This window comes from Rhamphochromis sp. 'chilingali' (assembly GCF_963969265.1).
Source record: "Rhamphochromis sp. 'chilingali' genome assembly, chromosome: 22".
Classification (NCBI taxonomy): Eukaryota; Metazoa; Chordata; class Actinopteri; order Cichliformes; family Cichlidae; genus Rhamphochromis; species Rhamphochromis sp. 'chilingali'.
This window is the reverse complement of record NC_137950.1, coordinates 14,408,808-14,427,094: the sequence shown is the minus strand read 5'-3', so window position 1 is coordinate 14,427,094 and position 18,287 is coordinate 14,408,808.

The following is an 18,287-nucleotide window of genomic DNA, read 5'->3' as shown; positions in this document are numbered from 1 at the left end:
AATTATTATTTTTTTCTTGTGTTTTTTTGTTGAAAGGTGTGAATGCAGCTTTGAATTTTGGAACTCGATCTATCAATAGTGTAGTTCGTTTTCGATGGCCGTATTTTAATTTTAATTAAATGACATACATTGCAACTAACAAGAATGCTATGCGGGTAATTACACTAACCAGTAATCTGAGATGCGTGTTCTACAGTTTCATCTTCTTGAATGATCCTGCGAGGCTGGTTGAACAATCAAAGCTTTGATTGTTATAGACATACTGGACACAGTAGCCTGCAGGTAATAGCTTCATTCTTCTGTCAAGCCTAATTATTAAAGCCATTCAGTTCATACGTTCATAATTTCATAATTGCTCAGAACTTCTCCGTAAAAAATACTCTTCTTCTTAAACTGGATGAGTTTAAGAGGTTTTTTGTGTTTTATTTGGACACAGCTAATGATGCTGAAGAGAACAGGATCTCCTCTGTTAATTTAGGTGAAATTAAAAATGAAAGGTCTATGAAGCATCTGACGTAGTATATTTAACGGTGGGACATGCCCTGAACACCTCACCCAGGAGCAGTGGCGGTCCTAGCCTGTTTGGCACCTCGGGCTAACACTCCCTCTGGCGCGCCCCCACCCCACCCCCACACACACACATAAAACATATTAACGATTGTACATTAACATAAAACTGCTGTCGAAATTCACCAGAGAAACACACACACACACACACACATGAAGAGAGAGAGAGAGTATGCACCGTATGCAAACAGCTACCAAACAGCCATCATAATTCGTCATACAATGAGAACAGGACAAATCAACAATTGACAATGACTAATTAATATTAAAATCTGTAACATAATATATTGTTTGGAGTTTAGTCTGTTACTGTTACTATTTTTACCATTTCTTTTTGGAGCAACTGTAACCCACATAATTTCCTTAGGGATTAATAAAGTATTCTGATTCTGATTGTTTCAGGATACATGACCTGCCATTATCCAATGACATATTTGCTTACCTCTATCTTTTGCTCGTTTCTCCTCTTCTTTTCTCTTTTTTCTAAACTGAGCACCTGATGGCTTTGAACTTTTCTTGTCCATCTTCCATTGGTTTTAATTTTGAACTCCATTATGAACACCCATTCCCCAACCCAAGGATCACCACAACATAACCTAATAGACCTACACCTTAGTTCACATATTCACTTTGTCTAGGGTTTATTTCTAGGATTTCACACAACCCAGGATTCAAATCATGAATACATAATTTACAACATTATGAATGAAATGTGCTCTATTTGGAAGCAGCAGCCCCCCTCCCCTTTCGACGGGTTGTGTATGAGACTTTAAATCATCAAACTGTAAATTATAAATTTTAAATTGTTATTGATCCCTTTACCCCGAGTCCTAAAGCGTATATTTATTTTCTTACTGTTCTTATATTTATTGTTTGTTTACTTGCACTGCTGTAACTGGAGCCTCGTCGTCTCGACTCTCTATATACTGGACTGTATGTAGCGGAGATGACAATAAAGTTTACTTTGACTTCAGCAGCAAGCAGGCGCACCGAAGGCTCTCGCGCACACTTTCGCGTATAATAATTTCAAAAAAACATCGGTGCAAATTATAAGTCTGTATCATAATGTCTGGTGTTTTCGTGTTTGTTGTTTTGTTTTTATTTTGTTTTATTTTGCGAGTTGGTTATTAGATGCTGCTCCAGCCAGCCAGAGAATCCCCCGCCGCCCCGCCCTCTCCTCCCTGTGCCGCAAGCAGCAGGTGCAGCTCGCAAACGGAGGGCGCCCCAGCAAACGTATGATAGAAAACTGATCGGTGCCTGTACCATTCCCAATATGCGCTGGTTGATGTCGGGGCAGCATGAGTACGAGCAATTTTTATTCTTTTTTTGTTTTGCTGATGCCCGTGATGCCGCCCCCCACCACGATGCCACCCCGGGCAACCGCCCGTGTCTCCCGTATCAAAAACCGCTACTGCCCAGGAGGCATCCTTGTCAGATGCCGCCTCAACTGGCTCCTTTCGACGTGGAGGAGCAGCGGCTCTACTCTGAGCCCCTCCCGAATGGCCGAACTTCTCACCCTATCTCTAAGGGAAAGGCCAGCCACCCTTCGGAGGAAGCCCATTTCCGCCGCTTGTGTCCGCGATCTCGTTCTTTCAGGCACTACCCACATCTTTTGATCATAGGGGAGGGTAGGGACGTAGATCGACCGGTAATTTGAGAGCTTCGCTTTTACACTCAGCTCTCTCTTCACCACAACAGACCGGTACAAAGTCCGCATCACTGCGGCTGCCACACCAATCCGTCTATCAATCTCCCGCTCCCTTCTCCTGTCACTCATGAACAAGACCCCGAGATACTTAAACCCCTCCACTTGGGGCAGGAACTCATCCCTGACCTCGAGTGGGCCAGGGATGTCAAAGCATCAAACAAAACATCACATTGCCTTCAGCAGTTTGTCTTCTTCCTCTTGTGCATCTTGCTGACATATGTTCCTAGGAGTGTATTGACCCACCCGACCTTAGGCATGATACAAAGGAAAACCTGATTCATCAGATCAAGCCACCTTCTTCCATTGTTCAGTTCTCCAATGCAGACACTCCCATCAGCAATGTAGGTTCTTTTGGTGGTCTTACATATTTTTGTGTATCCAACCAGCTTTTCATGGTGGTATGAAGTCAGCATATATTGAGTCCAAATTGTTACTGCACAAATCAAGTAATGTAAATGGGTTAGCAACTCTGATATCAACTATGATAGGTATTCTAATAAATCCTGAAGCTTATTGGGTTTTTTTTCAGGTGGTGGGGGTGTATCCAGTTTCTGGGCGAGTTGTGAGATTATGACATTTTGAATGCTCACTGCCCATTTTAATGACATACAGTATGATGATGTGGCTTCTTTTAGCTTTTGTTGGACTAAACATGCTTCAACCTGTGCTGGAAATTCTGGTTTGTTCTATTCATGTCACAGCGAGTGAGATGAGCCGTGTGGTAAAATAAAGGAGGATCCAATTGCAGGCACGTGTAAGGGTGAGAAGGTGGTTTATTAAGCACAAAACTAAAAATGGACAAATTGCAAACGGAGGAAGGACTAAACTATACTGGGAACAAACTAAATACAGAACACAAACCTGAACAAGAATGAGAACGAGCAGAGGAGAATGATGATGGACAGCAGGGAGAACACACGGGTGAGACATGGTGGATACACAGGTGGACCAGCAACTACAATGACAGAAGACACGACTTAAATGCACACAGAGAAACACAGCGAGACAAAAAACAAGGAGCACAAGAGTCCAAATCAGTCCAAAAACGTAAGAAAACAGTCCAACACAAAACAAGACCATTCATGAGTCCAAGAACACAGGAAAACAGAATCAAAACCAAAAACCAAACCAGAGCTCAACAAAAGTCCGTGAAAAGTTCAGGGGGTCGACCCGGGGGTCGACAACACAAGGACCAAGACAGTTCTGGATACCGGCCGTGCGGACAGCAACTGTGACGACGGGCAAACAGTTCTGGGGGCCAACCGTGCACAAGGCAACGGCGGCGGTGCAGACAAAACCAATCAGGAGGCCGGCCACTTGGAAGGCAGTGGCGGCCACTGAGCAGGTCCGGAGGCCGGCCGCGAAGCCAGTGGTGGCGACAAACTCTCTCCGGAGGCCGGCCTTGATGGCCATAACGCCCAACTAGAGGCCTGGAACAGGACGAGCCGGGTCCAATGACGGTGTGGCAACCGCGGGACCAGACGAGGCGGGACCAGGTGTGTTCACTTACATCTTCAACGAGTCCCTGGCGAAGTCTGTGGTCCCCACATGCTTCAAAAGATCCACCATCATCCCTGTGCCCAAGAACAGCAAACCCTCATCCCTGAACGATTACCGGCCAGTTGCACTGACCTCGGTAGTAATGAAGGTGTTTGAGAGGCTGCTGAAGAACATCATCTCCTCCTCCATCCCAGACACCACAGATCCGCTGCAGTTCGCCTACAGATCCAACAGATCCACAGAGGATGCCATCGCCCACGTCCTACACACCACTCTCAGCCATGTGGACAAGAAACAGGGTAACTATGTGCGAATGCTGTTTGTTGATTACAGTTCAGCGTTTAACACAATAGTGCCCTTCAGACTGTTCACAAAGCTGAGGGATCTGGGACTTAACAGCCGTCTGTGTGCATGGGTGTTGGACTTCCTCACTGGCAGAACTCAGGTGGTGAGGGTGGGCAGGTGCTTCTCCAACAGCATCACCATCAGCACAGGAGCACCTCAGTGATGTGTCCTCTCGCCACTGCTCTACTCCCTCTACACTTCAGACTGTGTGGCCACCCATGGCTCCAACACCATTGTGAAGTTTGCTGACGACACAGTGGTGTTGGGTGCCATCTCCAACAACGATGAGGCGGCCTACATGGATGAAGTGAAGAATCTGGCATCGTGGTGCCAGGACAACCACCTCCAGCTGAACGTCAGCAAGACCAAGGAGCTGGTGGTGGACTTCAGAAGGAGTCAGCACAGGGACTACAAGCCCATTATCATCAATGGAGCTCCAGTGGAGAGGGTGCAGTCCTTCAAGTATCTTGGTGTCCACATCTCCTCAGACCTGACATGGGCTGCCCACATTCAGGTCCAGACCAAAAAGGCTAGGCAGCGCCTGTATCACCTACGACAACTGAGGAAGTTCAGGGTCTCTCCAAAGATCCTCAGGATTTTTTATACAGGCGCTGTGGAGAGCATCCTCACACAGAACATGACATCGTGGTTTGGGAACAGCTGTGTGAAGGACCAAAAAGCTCTCCAGAGAGTGATCCGCACAGCAGAACGCTGCTGCAGGATTGCTCTCCCCCCGCTTCAGGACACCTACACCAGGAGATGCCGGACTAGAGCAGCGCAGATACTGAAGGACCCGTCCCATCCTGGCAACAAACTGTTCCAACTTCTGCAATCTGGTAGAAGGTTCCGCATCTTCCGGGCAAGGACAGAGAGACTCAAGAGGAGCTTCTATCCCCAAGCCATCCGTGCCCTAAACACACACACACACCCGCTCACATCATCTATAATTGACTGAGACAGGACTCTTCCAGACACTAAACCAAGGCACAATGTACATTTCAATTCCTTTAATTTTAAATATGTTTATATTGTCTATTCTGCAAAATAGTCAGATGTCTATTCATATTAATGTACAGAATTCACCTGCTTGCTGCTACTACTGCACATTCACCCAATGTATATACTACATATATATATATATATATATATATATATATATATATATATATATAAAACCCAGCACGCCCCTGCGGGCGGTTTATCCTTCAAGCTCGGGTCCTCTACCAGAGGCCTGGGAGCTTGAGGGTGATTACCACGGGGACCACCGTTACCTTCACCCTCCACATCCTCTCGAGCTCTTCTCTGAGCCCTTGGTATTTCTCCAGCTTCTCGTGTTCCTTCTTCCTGATATTGCTGTCATTCGGAACCGCTACATCGATCACTACGGCCGTCTTCTTCTGTTTGTCTACCACCACTATATCCGGTTGGTTAGCCACCACCATTTTGTCCGTCTGTATCTGGAAGTCCCACAGGATCTTAGCTCGGTCGTTCTCCACCACCCTTGGGGGCATCTCCCATTTTGACCTCGGGACTTCTAGGTTATACTCGGCACAGATGTTCCTGTACACTATGCCGGCCACTTGGTTATGGCGTTCCATGTATGCCTTGCCTGCTAGCATCTTGCACCCTGCTGTTATGTGCTGGATTGTCTCTGGGGCATCTTTACACAGCCTGCACCTGGGGTCTTGCCTGGTGTGATAGACCCCAGCCTCTATGGATCTTGTACTCAGAGCTTGTTCTTGTGCTGCCATGATTAGTGCCTCTGTGCTGTCTTTCAGTCCAGCTTTGTCCAGCCACTGGTAGGATTTCTGGATATCAGCCACCTCCTCTATCTGCCGGTGGTACATACCGTGCAGGGGCCTGTCCTTCCATGATGGTTCCTCGTCTCCCTCCTCTTTCTTGGGTTTCTGCTGCCTGAGGTATTCACTGAGCACTCGGTCAGTTGGGGCCATCTTCCCAATGTATTCTTGGATGTTCCTTGTCTCATCCTGGACTGTGGTGCTGACACTCACCAGTCCCCGGCCCCCTTCCTTCCGCTTAGCGTACAGCCTCAGGGTGCTGGACTTGGGGTGAAACCCTCCATGCATGGTCAGGAGCTTTCTTGTCTTTATGTCAGTGGCTTCTATCTCCTCCTTTGGCCAGCCTATTACCCCAGCAGGGTACCTGATCACGGGCAGGGCGTATGTGTTGATGGCCCGGATCTTGTTCTTACCATTCAGCTGACTCCTCAGGACTTGCCTGACCCTCTGCAGGTACTTGGTGGTTGCAGCCTTTCTAGCGGCCTCTTCATATATATATATATATATATATATATATATATATATATATATATATATATATATATATATATATATATATATATAATGTTCTTCCTCTACACCCCCCCCCCCCCCCCCCCCCCAATTTTTTTGCACATGTCGAGGAGCGTGTCAGGCTACATTTCACTGTGTGTTATACTTGTACAACTATGCATGTGACAAATAAAGAACCTTGAACCTTGAACCTTGAACCAGACGAGGCTGGAGCAGACGAGGCTGGAGCAGATGAGGCTGAAGCAGACAAGGCAAAAGCAGACGAGGCAGGACCAGACGAGGCAGGACCAGACGAGGCTGAAGCAGACGCTGAAGCTGGACCAGGCAAAGGCGAGGCTGAAGCTGGGCCAGGCAAAGGCGAGGCTGAAGCTGGACCAGGCGAAGATGAAGTCACGGAGGCTGGACCAGACGTGGATGAAGACACGGAGACTGGATCAGGTGTGGATGAAGACATGGAGGCTGGACCAGGCGTGGATGAAGACACGGAGGCTGGACCAGGCTTGGATGAAGACACAGAGGCAGGACCAGGCGTGGATGAGGCTGACACTGCAGGCGTGGATGAGGCTGACACTGCAGGCGTGGATGAGGCTGACGCTGCAGGCATGGATGAGGCTGATGCTGCAGGCGTGGATGAAGACACTGTGGAACCTGACGGCAGGGTGGCGGCTGCGGAACCTGACAGTGGCGATGCTGCAGGCGATGATGCTGCAGGCGATGATGCTGCAGGCGATGATGCAGCAGGCGGTGATGTGGATGCAGCAGGCGGTGATGTGGATGCAGCAGGCGGTGATGTGGATGCAGCAGGCGGTGATGTGGATGCAGCAGGCGGTGATGTGGATGCAGCAGGCGGTGATGTGGATGCAGCAGGCGGTGATGTGGATGCAGCAGGCGGTGAGGCTGCAGGCAGTGATGTGAATGCTGCAGGTGACGGTGTAGAAGTCGCAGGGGATGGTTCAGCAGGTGACGGCTGAACAGACTTCCCCGGACCATCAGCTGACATGAGGATGTGCTGGCTGGGTCGTCCAGGACCCCCACAAGACGAGGCGTGGTGCTGGGTGGGCTCCTCGGACCCACCAGCTAACTTGGCTTGAAGCTGGATGAGCGACTCGGGCCCTCCAGCAGACAAGGCATGATGCTGGCTGGGTTCACCTGAACCCCCAGCTGACGAGACCAGGGGCTGGCTGGGTTCTCCCAAACCCCCAGCTGACGTGGCTTGAGGCTGGACGGGCTCCTCGGGCCCTCCAGCTAACTTGGCCTGAGGCTGGACGGGTGGCTTGGGCCCTCCAGCTGACAAAACTTGAGGCTGGCTGGGTTCTCCCAAACCCCCAGCTGACGTGGCTTGAGGCTGGACGGGCTCCTCCGGCCCTCCAGCTGAGATATAGACGGCTGAACGGGTCCTTCTGACCTTCCAGCAGAGGACGGAGGCAGAAGGGCGAACTCACTGGAGCTCTCAGCAGGGGATGACAGCTGAGACTGCTCAGTAAAGTTCCCCAGTGAAGCTGCTTGTGTTGGTGTCTTGACCTCTAGAGGTCCAGAGTTGGCTGGTGACTGACACCCAGCCTCTGGGGAGGCCCTAGAGGAAGCAACTGTCTCTGAGATGGCCAGCTTAAATGAACCAGCAGATGTAATGATGAAGTGTGTCCCCTGCTTGTAATTATGATGGTGACTGAATGAATGAGTGGGTAGGCTGCTGAGCTCGGGGCAGCTGAGCTATAGGCAGCGGAGACTGTTGTAGTGGAGGCGTGATAGGTGGTGGAGTGGCTGACTGAACTGCGGGCAACTTTACAGACTTGATGTGTGACTGGGGTGAAAGTGAGGACGGGACAATATGGTCAGAAAACCCTGTTTCAGAAAGGTTTATTGCTTTCCCTGAAGGAGCTGACGGAGACAAAAAAGCTTCCCTAACACTTAAATTCCCTATGTTCATAGTGCAAGGCTCAGCTACTCCGGGCATGGAAACAACAGCGTGATCACAGTCATTAACACGACACGTTGGCTCAACAAAGGCAGTCTTAGGAGCAATGACCATGGGTGAGACAGAGAAATCCTTGTTATTTTCCGAGGAGACACAAAAAATAGCTCCTGAAAAAATAAACCTAGCACCTGAGTCAGAAGGAACAGAAAGAGTGTCCATTTCACTCACCACAGTCGGTGACCCAGAACCGTGACAATTCATTGAAGGAAACAATGTAAGTTTGTAGTTTTGATACATCAAAATATCTGATGTAAACTTCCGTATTTTGTTTCCAGAGAGTTTTGAGATTAAATGTGTGTTGCTTACTAGTGAATGTTTGAATGCATCCTTTTAAAGCTGCAACACTCAGCTACCTCAGTCACTTCCCATGTGTTTTTTGTGTGTATATCACTCATATATGGAAGTGTTGTGGTGTACATATGCCATTCAGATTTGAAGAGAGGTTATTTTTACATGTTGTTTTGTTTTTGATCTGTTGGACTAAAAAAATCCACAGGATGTTGATGTGTCTTTAAGTGGTAAACCTTTTCCATTTAGTTTCCTAACAAGAAATTAGGAGGAAGCAAGCAACAGGGGAATGCTAGAAATTTAGACTCTTTGGTGAAAGAAAGTTTGCAAGTAAAAGTTGCAATACTAAGATGATCAGGTTTACATTTTGATGAGATACAAAAATCTTATGAAAATTCAATACTGCTATAATTTGATCCTGAGATTTACCATAAAGGAAGTCCTGTGTTTAAAAAACAACAACAAAAAACAAAACAAAACAAATGGGCTTTTTTTAAAAAGAGAATTTAAAAAGACTATCGTTATTAATCCCCCAAATAAAGAAACAATGCAAAAGAGATACAGTCAGAACATTCCTTCCTTGTACTGTTGAGTATATTCTGTATTAAAAGATTATAAGGACATTCTCTCACGTCATCTTGGTGGCTGTTTATGTTCCTCCCTCTGCTAACCCCACAGCTGCATGTGACACTATCCACTCTGCCATAGCCTGGTTACAGACTCAGCACCCGAGTGCCTTTATTGTAATCTCGGGTGACTTCAACCATGTATCACTGGACAATACACTACCAACATTCAGACAATATGTGGACTGTCCGACCAGGGGAGAAAAAATTCTAGACCTACTGTATGCTAATGTCAAGGATGCATACAGCTCCTTCTCCCTCCCCCCACTTGGTAGGTCAGATCATAACCTGATTCACCTCACCCCCCGCTATGTGCCAATTGTGAGGAGGGAACCTGATCAATCGTGTCTACACCCATCTGGACCAGCACTGTGAGGGTCATGTCTTTCGACTTTTCCAGTGCTTTCAATACCATCAGGCCGACCCTCCTGGGTGATAAGTTAGCAGCGATGCAGGTGGATGCTTCTCTGGTGTCCTGGATTGTTGATCACCTGACAGGAAGACCACAATATGTACGTCTCGCAAAGTGTGTGTCTGACAAGGTAATCAGCAACACAGGGGCACCACAGGGGACTGTCCTCTCCCCCTTCCTCTTCACCCTCTACACCACAGACTTCAGCCACTGCACAGAGACCTGCCATCTTCAGAAGTTTTCTGATGACTGCGCGGTGGTTGGATGCATCAGCAGGGATGATGAGACAGAGTACTGGGCTGTGGTCGACTCCTTTGTCACGTGGTGTGAGCAGAATCATCTGCAGCTCAACGTGGCAAAGACCAAGGCACTGATCGTAGACTTCAGGAAGACCAGGAAACACTTGACCCCTGTTTCAATCCAGGGGGTCAGTGTTGACATTGTAGAGGACTATAAATACCTTGGAGTAAACATTGACAATAAACTGGACTGGGCTAAAAACACCACAGCACTTTACAGAAAGGGCCAGAGTCGTCTCTATTTTTTGAGGCGACTGAGGTCCTTCAACATTTGACAGAAAGTGCTCAGGATTTTCTATGAGTCTGTTGTGGCCAGTGCGATCCTCTATGCTGTTGCATGCTGGGGGAGCAGGCTGAGGGTAGCAGATGCCAACAGACTCGATAAACTGATCCCTTAGGCCAGTAATGTTGTGGGGATGGAGCTGGGCTCCCTCAAGGTGGTGTCGGAGAGGCGGATGTTGTGCAAGATAAAGACAATGTTGGATAACACCTCCCACCCACTCCATGATATGCTGGTCAGTCAAAGGAGCACGTTCAATGAGAGACTGAGAGTACCGAAAAGCACCACTGAACGACACAGGAAATCTTTCCTGCCTGTGGCCATCTCCCTGTACAACGCATCCACTTAACACACTGTTTACTGCTATAGCTACACATGTTTCTTTTTCAGCTATTTATTAATAAGTGACTTTATGTACATATATATATATATATATATATATATATATATATATATATATACAGTGGGGCAAAAAAGTATTTAGTCAGCCACCGATTGTGCAAGTTCCCCCACTTAAAATGATGACAGAGGTCAGTAATTTGCACCAGAGGTACACTTCAACTGTGAGAGACAGAATGTGAAAAAAAAATCCATGAATCCACATGGTAGAATTTGTAAAGAATTTATTCGTAAATTAGGGTGGAAAATAAGTATTTGGTCACCTCAAACAAGGAAAATCTCTGGCTCTCACAGACCTGTAACGTCTTCTGTAAGAAGCTTTTCTGTCCCCCACTCGTACCTGTATGAATGGCACCTGTTTGAACTCATCATCTGTATAAAAGACACCTGTCCACAGCCTCAAACAGTCAGACTCCAAACTCCGCCATGGTCAAGACCAAAGAGCTTTCGAAGGACACCAGGAAAAGTATTGTAGACCTGCACCAGACTGGGAAGAGTGAATCTACAATAGGCAAGCAGCTTGGTGTGAAAAAATCAACTGTGGGAGCAATCACCAGAAAATGGAAGACATACAAGACCACTGATAATCTCCCTCGATCTGGGGCTCCACGCAAGATCTCATCCCGTGGGGTCAAAATGATCATGAGAACGGTGAGCAAAGATCCCAGAACCACACGGGGGGACCTGGTGAATGACCTGCAGAGAGCTGGGACCAAAGTAACAAAGGTCACCATCAGTAACACACTACAACGGCAGGGAATCAAATCCCGCAGTGCCAGACGTGTTCCGCTGCTGAAGCCAGTGCATGTCCAGGCCCGTCTGAAGTTTGCCAGAGAGCACATGGATGATACAGCAGAGGATTGGGAGAATGTCATGTGGTCAGATGAAACCAAAGTAGAACTTTTTGGTATAAACTCAACTCGTCGTGTTTGGAGGAAGAAGAATACTGAGTGGCATCCCAAGAACACCATACCTACTGTGAAGCATGGGGGTGGAAACATCATGCTATGGGGCTGTTTTTCTGCCAAGGGGACAGGACGACTGATCCGTGTTAAGGACAGAATGAATGGGGCCATGTATCGTGAGATTTTGAGCCCAAACCTCCTTCCATCAGTGAGAACTTTGAAGATGAAACGAGGCTGGGTCTTCCAACATGACAATGATCCAAAACACACCGCCCGGGCAACAAAGGAGTGGCTCCGTAAGAAGCATTTGAAAGTCCTGGAGTGGCCTAGCCAGTCTCCAGACCTCAACCCCATAGAAAATCTGTGGCGGGAGTTGAAAGTCCATGTTGCTCGGCGACAGCCCCAAAACATCACTGCTCTCGAGAAGATCTGCATGGAGGAATGGGCCAAAATACCAGCTACTGTGTGTGCAAACCTGGTAAAGACCTATAGTAAACGTTTGAACTCTGTTATTGCCAACAAAGGTTATGTTACAAAGTATTGAGTTGTATTTTTGTTATTGACCAAATACTTATTTTCCACCTTGATTTACGAATAAATTCTTTACAAATCCTACCATGTGGATTCATGGATTTTTTTTTCACATTCTGTCTCTCACAGTTGAAGTGTACCTCTGGTGCAAATTACTGACCTCTGTCATCATTTTAGGTGGGGGAACTTGCACAATCGGTGGCTGACTAAATACTTTTTTGCTCCACTGTATAATTATATGTATATATTGTACTATTCTTAGTTAGAGTATTGTCTGTCTTGTTAATGTTTGTTTATAATGGAGCACTGTAACAAAAAATAATTTCCCCCAGGGATCAATAAAGTATTCTGCTTCTGATGACACTATGACACCTTCCATTTGGCCAAGTAAGCTTGGCACAGACAAGAGCCAAGTCTGAACATTTTCCAGTCCTGCCTTTCGATTATTCATAGATTACGCAAGTACATCACATCTACAAATATTGCACAAACAACAAGATGGAATAGGCACTGACAGTGTATAGCAACTGTTATGAGAAACAAAACAGACACACAACATACATTTTAAACTGAAGCATCTGATTCTTCGTCATCCTCTAGATAATAAATTGGAATCCAGTCAGGTGAGAAGTACAAGTCAGATACCTTTTCCACCCATTATGTGTTTATACACCTCTCTGCATAATGGTTATTATCCTATCTTCATCCACTCATCCCAATCAGTTGCGTCAGATGGCTGCCCCTCCCTGAGCCTGATTCTGCTGGATGTTTCTTCCTATTAAAATGGACTTTTTTCCTTTCCACTGTCGAAAAAAAGCACTTGCTCATAGGGGTCATTTGACTTTTGGGGTTTCTCTGTTTTATCTGTATTATTGTAGGGTCTTCACCTTACAATATAAAGCACCTTGATGCAAACTGTTGTTGTGATTTGGCACTATGTAAATAAAATTTAATTGACATGAACTGTCACTCAGATTTAGGTGTACACTGATCCAGCCATACCAATATTTGTCTAAGAGACAGTACTACACAACAGAAAAAAACATAATAAACACTGGACATAATGAGACTGGTGACATATACAGGGTGGGCCATTTATATGGATACACCATAATAAAATGGGAATGGTTGGTTATAGTAAAGTCCTTTTTGTGGTACATTAGTATATGTGAGGGGGCAAACTCCACCAGATGGGTGGTGACCATGGTGGCCATTTAGAAGTCGGCCATCTTGGATACAACTTTTGTTTTTTCAGTAGGAAGAGGGCCATGTGACACATCAAACTTATTGGTAATGTCACAAGAAAAACAATGGTGTGCTTGGTTTCAACGTAATTTTATTCTTTCATGAGTTATTTACAAGTTTCTGACCACTTATAAAATGTGTTCAATGTGCTGCCCATTGTGTTGGATTGTCAATGCAACCCTCTTCTCCCACTCTTCACACACTGATAGCAACACCGCAGGAGAAATGCCAGCACAGGCATCCAGTATCCGTAGTTTCAGGTGCTGCACATCTCGTATCTTCACACCATAGACAATTACCTTCAGATGACCCCAAAGATAAAAGTCTAAGGGGGTCAGATCGGGAGACCTTGGGGCCCATTCAACTGGCCAACGACGACCAATCCACTTTCCAGGAAACTGTTCATCTAGGAATGCTCGGACCTGGCACCCATAATGTGGTGGTGCACCATCTTGCTGGAAAAACTCAGGGAACGTGCCAGCTTCAGTGCATAAAGAGGGAAACACATCATCATGTAGTAATTTCAAATATCCAGTGGCCTTGAGGTTTCCATTGATGAAGAATGGACCCACTATCGTTGTACCCCATATACCACACCAAACCATCACTTTTGTTGTGCCAACAGTCTTGGAGGGATCCATCCAATGTGGGGTTAGTGTCAAACCAATAGCGGTGGTTTTGTTTGTTAACGTCACCATTCACATAAAGGTTTGCCTCATCACTGAACAAAATCTTCTGCGTGAACTGAGGGTCCTGCAAATTCTGTGCGCCGATCTGGGTCATCCTCATTGAGATGCTGCAGCAGCTGGAGTTTGTAAGGGTGCCATTTGTGAGTAGCTAATATCTGCCAAAGGGATGTTCGACTAATGCCACTCTCCAGTGACATGCGGCGAGTGCTACGCTGTGGGCTCTTGCTGAATGAAGCTAGGACAGCCAATGATGTTTCTTCATTAGTGACAGTTTTCTTGCGTCCACATTTTGGCAAATCCAACACTGAACCAGTTTCACAAAACTTAGCAAACAGTTTGCTAACTGTAGCATGGGAGATGGGTGGTCTCGTAGAGTGTCTTGCATTGAAATCTGCTGCAATGACCCAGTTACTGCGTTCCCCAGATATCAACACAATTTTGATCCGCTCCTCACGTGCTAACCTCTTTGACATGTCAACGGCTGTGAACAAAGAGAAACTTGTAAATAACTCATGAAAGAATAACGTTACCAAGTTTGATGTGTCACATGACCCTCTTCCTATTGGAAAAACAAAAGTTGTATCCAAGATGTCCGACTTCTAAATGGCCACCATGGTCACCACCCATCTTGTGGAGTTTGCCCCCACACATATACTAATGTGCCACAAACAGGACTTTAATATCACCAACCATTCCCATTTTATTATGGTGTATCCATATAAATGGCCTACCCTGTATAGTTCATAATGGAAGTGCTGGATAAGAATTCTTTTCTCTAATTTGTTTTTCAGTCCTGGTGGAGTTATGCATTTGCCACATTTTGCATTTTCTCTGGACAGATAAGACATATCAGAGCACTTCCTAGCACTTATTTCTTCTATGGTGCAAAAGGGAAACTTAGATAGATAGCACTTTACTGTTTTATTTCCCTGAACTGACCGATGGCTAGAGCAAGTAGAGCTCAATCAGCATTCCTCCCTCACCACTGAATTACCAAAGTTAAGGTGAGAGTCTTATGCCTAACCCGATGCTTTGGTGGAGCAGAGTGCTTTACTTCTTCCAATTGGTCTTGTTGGTTGTCAGATTAAAGCGATGTTCAGTCGCGTCCTTCACCTGTCCAAGAATTGAGATTTGGGATAGTACAAAATTCCCGAACAGTATTTCAAAATGTAATATTTGCGCATGCAAGCCAAATTCTGGTATGCTAAAGTGATCTGCTCTGACACACTGACGCTCTAAGGAAGGATACAAACAAACAACAATTTCTCTGAGAAGATTAATCTGTCTTGTCCTTGTCCTTTTTTCCTTTTTCTCTTGAGCATTTTTCCTAGTTTTTCTTCTTCTGTCCCTTCCACACATTTAATGCTTTCAGGGGATTTTTCATTTCAGCAAAATCTTCTCTTTTTAAAATTATTTTCTTTACTTTTATCTCTTTTATTATCTAGTTTTTTCTTCTGGCTCCATTTGAGGTCTCAGACTGAAATTTCCTCCTTGTGGGAACCCAAAATGTGTCACTTAAACAAGTTGTAATTTGACCAACCAATCATGCCTCTTAAAAGAATGTGTCACATGTTATTATTCCAGCTCAGACTTCTGAGAGCTCTGGGAACTTTCCACAGCCACTTTCTTTCCTTTTTCAAATACAAAAAAATGTGTATCTGTGAAAACTAACCAATTTAAATGAACTCCACTAACTCTACCCAGAATAGTGGTCAAATATCCAGCCAGAATTATGCCAGAAGCTTTTTGGTGAACGAAAAGTCTCATTTTACCTAATATTAGTGGGGCTGTTATGTACATATATCACCCTGTATGTATACTTTCAACCTTGTCTGAAAAGAGAAAAATGAATTAAAACTTGTGCATCCAATTCTTGTTTTTTAAAGTCATTAAAGATGTATGCTGTACAATCATTCCACCGTGGAAAAATAACAGCTCAAAGGAATCAATAAAAACCCCAAATGACCATGATACTCATGCCCATGATGAGTGCAAGTAAACTTTTTACTACAACAGTACATGCCACTACTGCATGACATTAAATGTTGTCTTCGCTCTCCCATAGTTTGTTTTCTTGTCTTTGACTTTCTAGTCTGTCTTTCCATTCAGCCCAAGTAGTCATGGTATATTGCTGCCCCTCCCTGTGTCTGGCTCTACTGGTGTATTTTTCCATTTAAAGGTGAGTTTTTTTTCCCTTCCCAGGGAAGGAACGAGTACTTTGATTTATTGCCTTTTAAGAAGTGATTACATAAGCACACATTGCACACATGCACAGTGTGTGATTCTGTTTGTTTTCATTTTGGCACAGGCAGCTTTTCTATTTTTTGGTTATTTTTTGTTTTTGTTTTGTTTCATCAACCAGTCAAACCTCTTGGAAGAATGTATTGTACCATAGGTTACTACTTTCACCTTTCCCCTCTGTCAGTGCACCCCAGGGCAGCTGTGGCTACAATGTAGCTTGCCATCACCAGTGTGTGAATGTGTGCGTGAATGACTGAATGTAGTGTAAAGCACTTTGGGGTCCTTAGAGACTAAGTAAAGCGCTATACAAATGCAGGCCATTTCAGTCCATTGCTTGCTTAGAGTTGCTCTTGTAATTTTCCCCTGGAAGTCCCTGCTAATGTTTTCTCATTTCTTCCCATTTTTTCTCATGCCCAGAACATCCTTTTTCTAGGTTTGTGAATATAGTTGAAAATGCTAACTCAGACTACTTTCTAAGAAGATTTTTGAGCAGAATACTCATCCTGGTTTTTAGAAACAAATCCTGTGTAATTATGAAGTTAAAACAGAAGTCGAGAAAATGTTTATTTTGGGGAAAAAGAGGATTTGTTCTTCTAGTTGCGTTTTGTGCTTGTATGCATGTATCTGATGTGATATGTTGCTGTTGTTCCTGCATCACCATAATAATGCTGGTCCAGGATTATCATTTCAACTGACCAACCACGGGGGAAAGAAAAAAATCATTTTGCTTGCATAAAACCCCAGAACAAAGAGTTAGGTTTGCTGTTACCCAAGTTCAAGTTGCTCGTGCTGGTTTGCTATTGATTGTATTTAAAAGCATTCGCTGTCTTCTTGGGTAATGCTAACTGAATGCTCAGACTTTGTCATTTGTCAGTTGCAATGTTTATCCTGGTTCAGCAGTTATGATGACATAAAACACAACACCAACACAAAGATATCAGATCATAATACATACCAGTCATTACATATGGAAGCAATCGATGCACTTTTAGCACATACAGAGATTGTGATGAATGATGTTTAAATAGAAGAAGTGTGTAAAACTATATTTCTGGAAATGGTAATGTTGGAACGGCCCATACAAGCAATGTAAAAATATTAAATATTAAATCAAAAATCATTAATCATCATTGCTATATTGCTCCCCCAATACTCAAATGTATGACCTACTCTGAGAGGGCTTGGGGAAACATAAAACTAATACTAATCCAATTTATATTTAAAAGAAAGCTATAATAAATGGATCAGATCGTCATGAACAAAGCAGCTGAATATTCATGAAATTGCATGCCTTAAAGTTTTACGATTTTGTTTAACTCAGCACTACACTGATATTGTACAAAGGACAAAATGATCTCCTTCCAAACTATATCCAGAGATTGTTTGAAATTAGAGGAGAAAAATATATCATATGTAAATATGTGATTATTGCTCAAATGAAAAATCAGTGGGGTGAACTTCTAGAGTGATTGTGATGAGGAATTAAGATTGCATTGTTCATCATGTAAATTTTTAAAAATGTTTCAAAATCAGGTGGTAAAGAAATCTAAAAACGAGATGCAATATGAATTCCATTGTATATGAAACTTTTGTTTTTCTCCCAGTTCAATATCAGTTGTTCAGTGAAATATTTGTTTGGTGAAATCTAGTTAACCATTGAAATTATGTTGTAAGTATGTAGGTATATGAGGCTTCAGTTGGTAATTCATTTGTGTTCTTCCCATTTAATTTAATCCCCGACTGTCAGTATTTACTTATTTATTTATACAACCTCACATTTTGTTGTTTTCAAAAAGAAAGGACTGAAGTTTACACACACACACACACACACACACACACACACACACACACACACACACACACACACACACACACACACACACACACACCTCAAGTCCAGAGGGGTCAGCTGAATGGGAAGGAGAAGATCTGGTCAGTTATCACCTACGCCCTGCCGGTGATCAT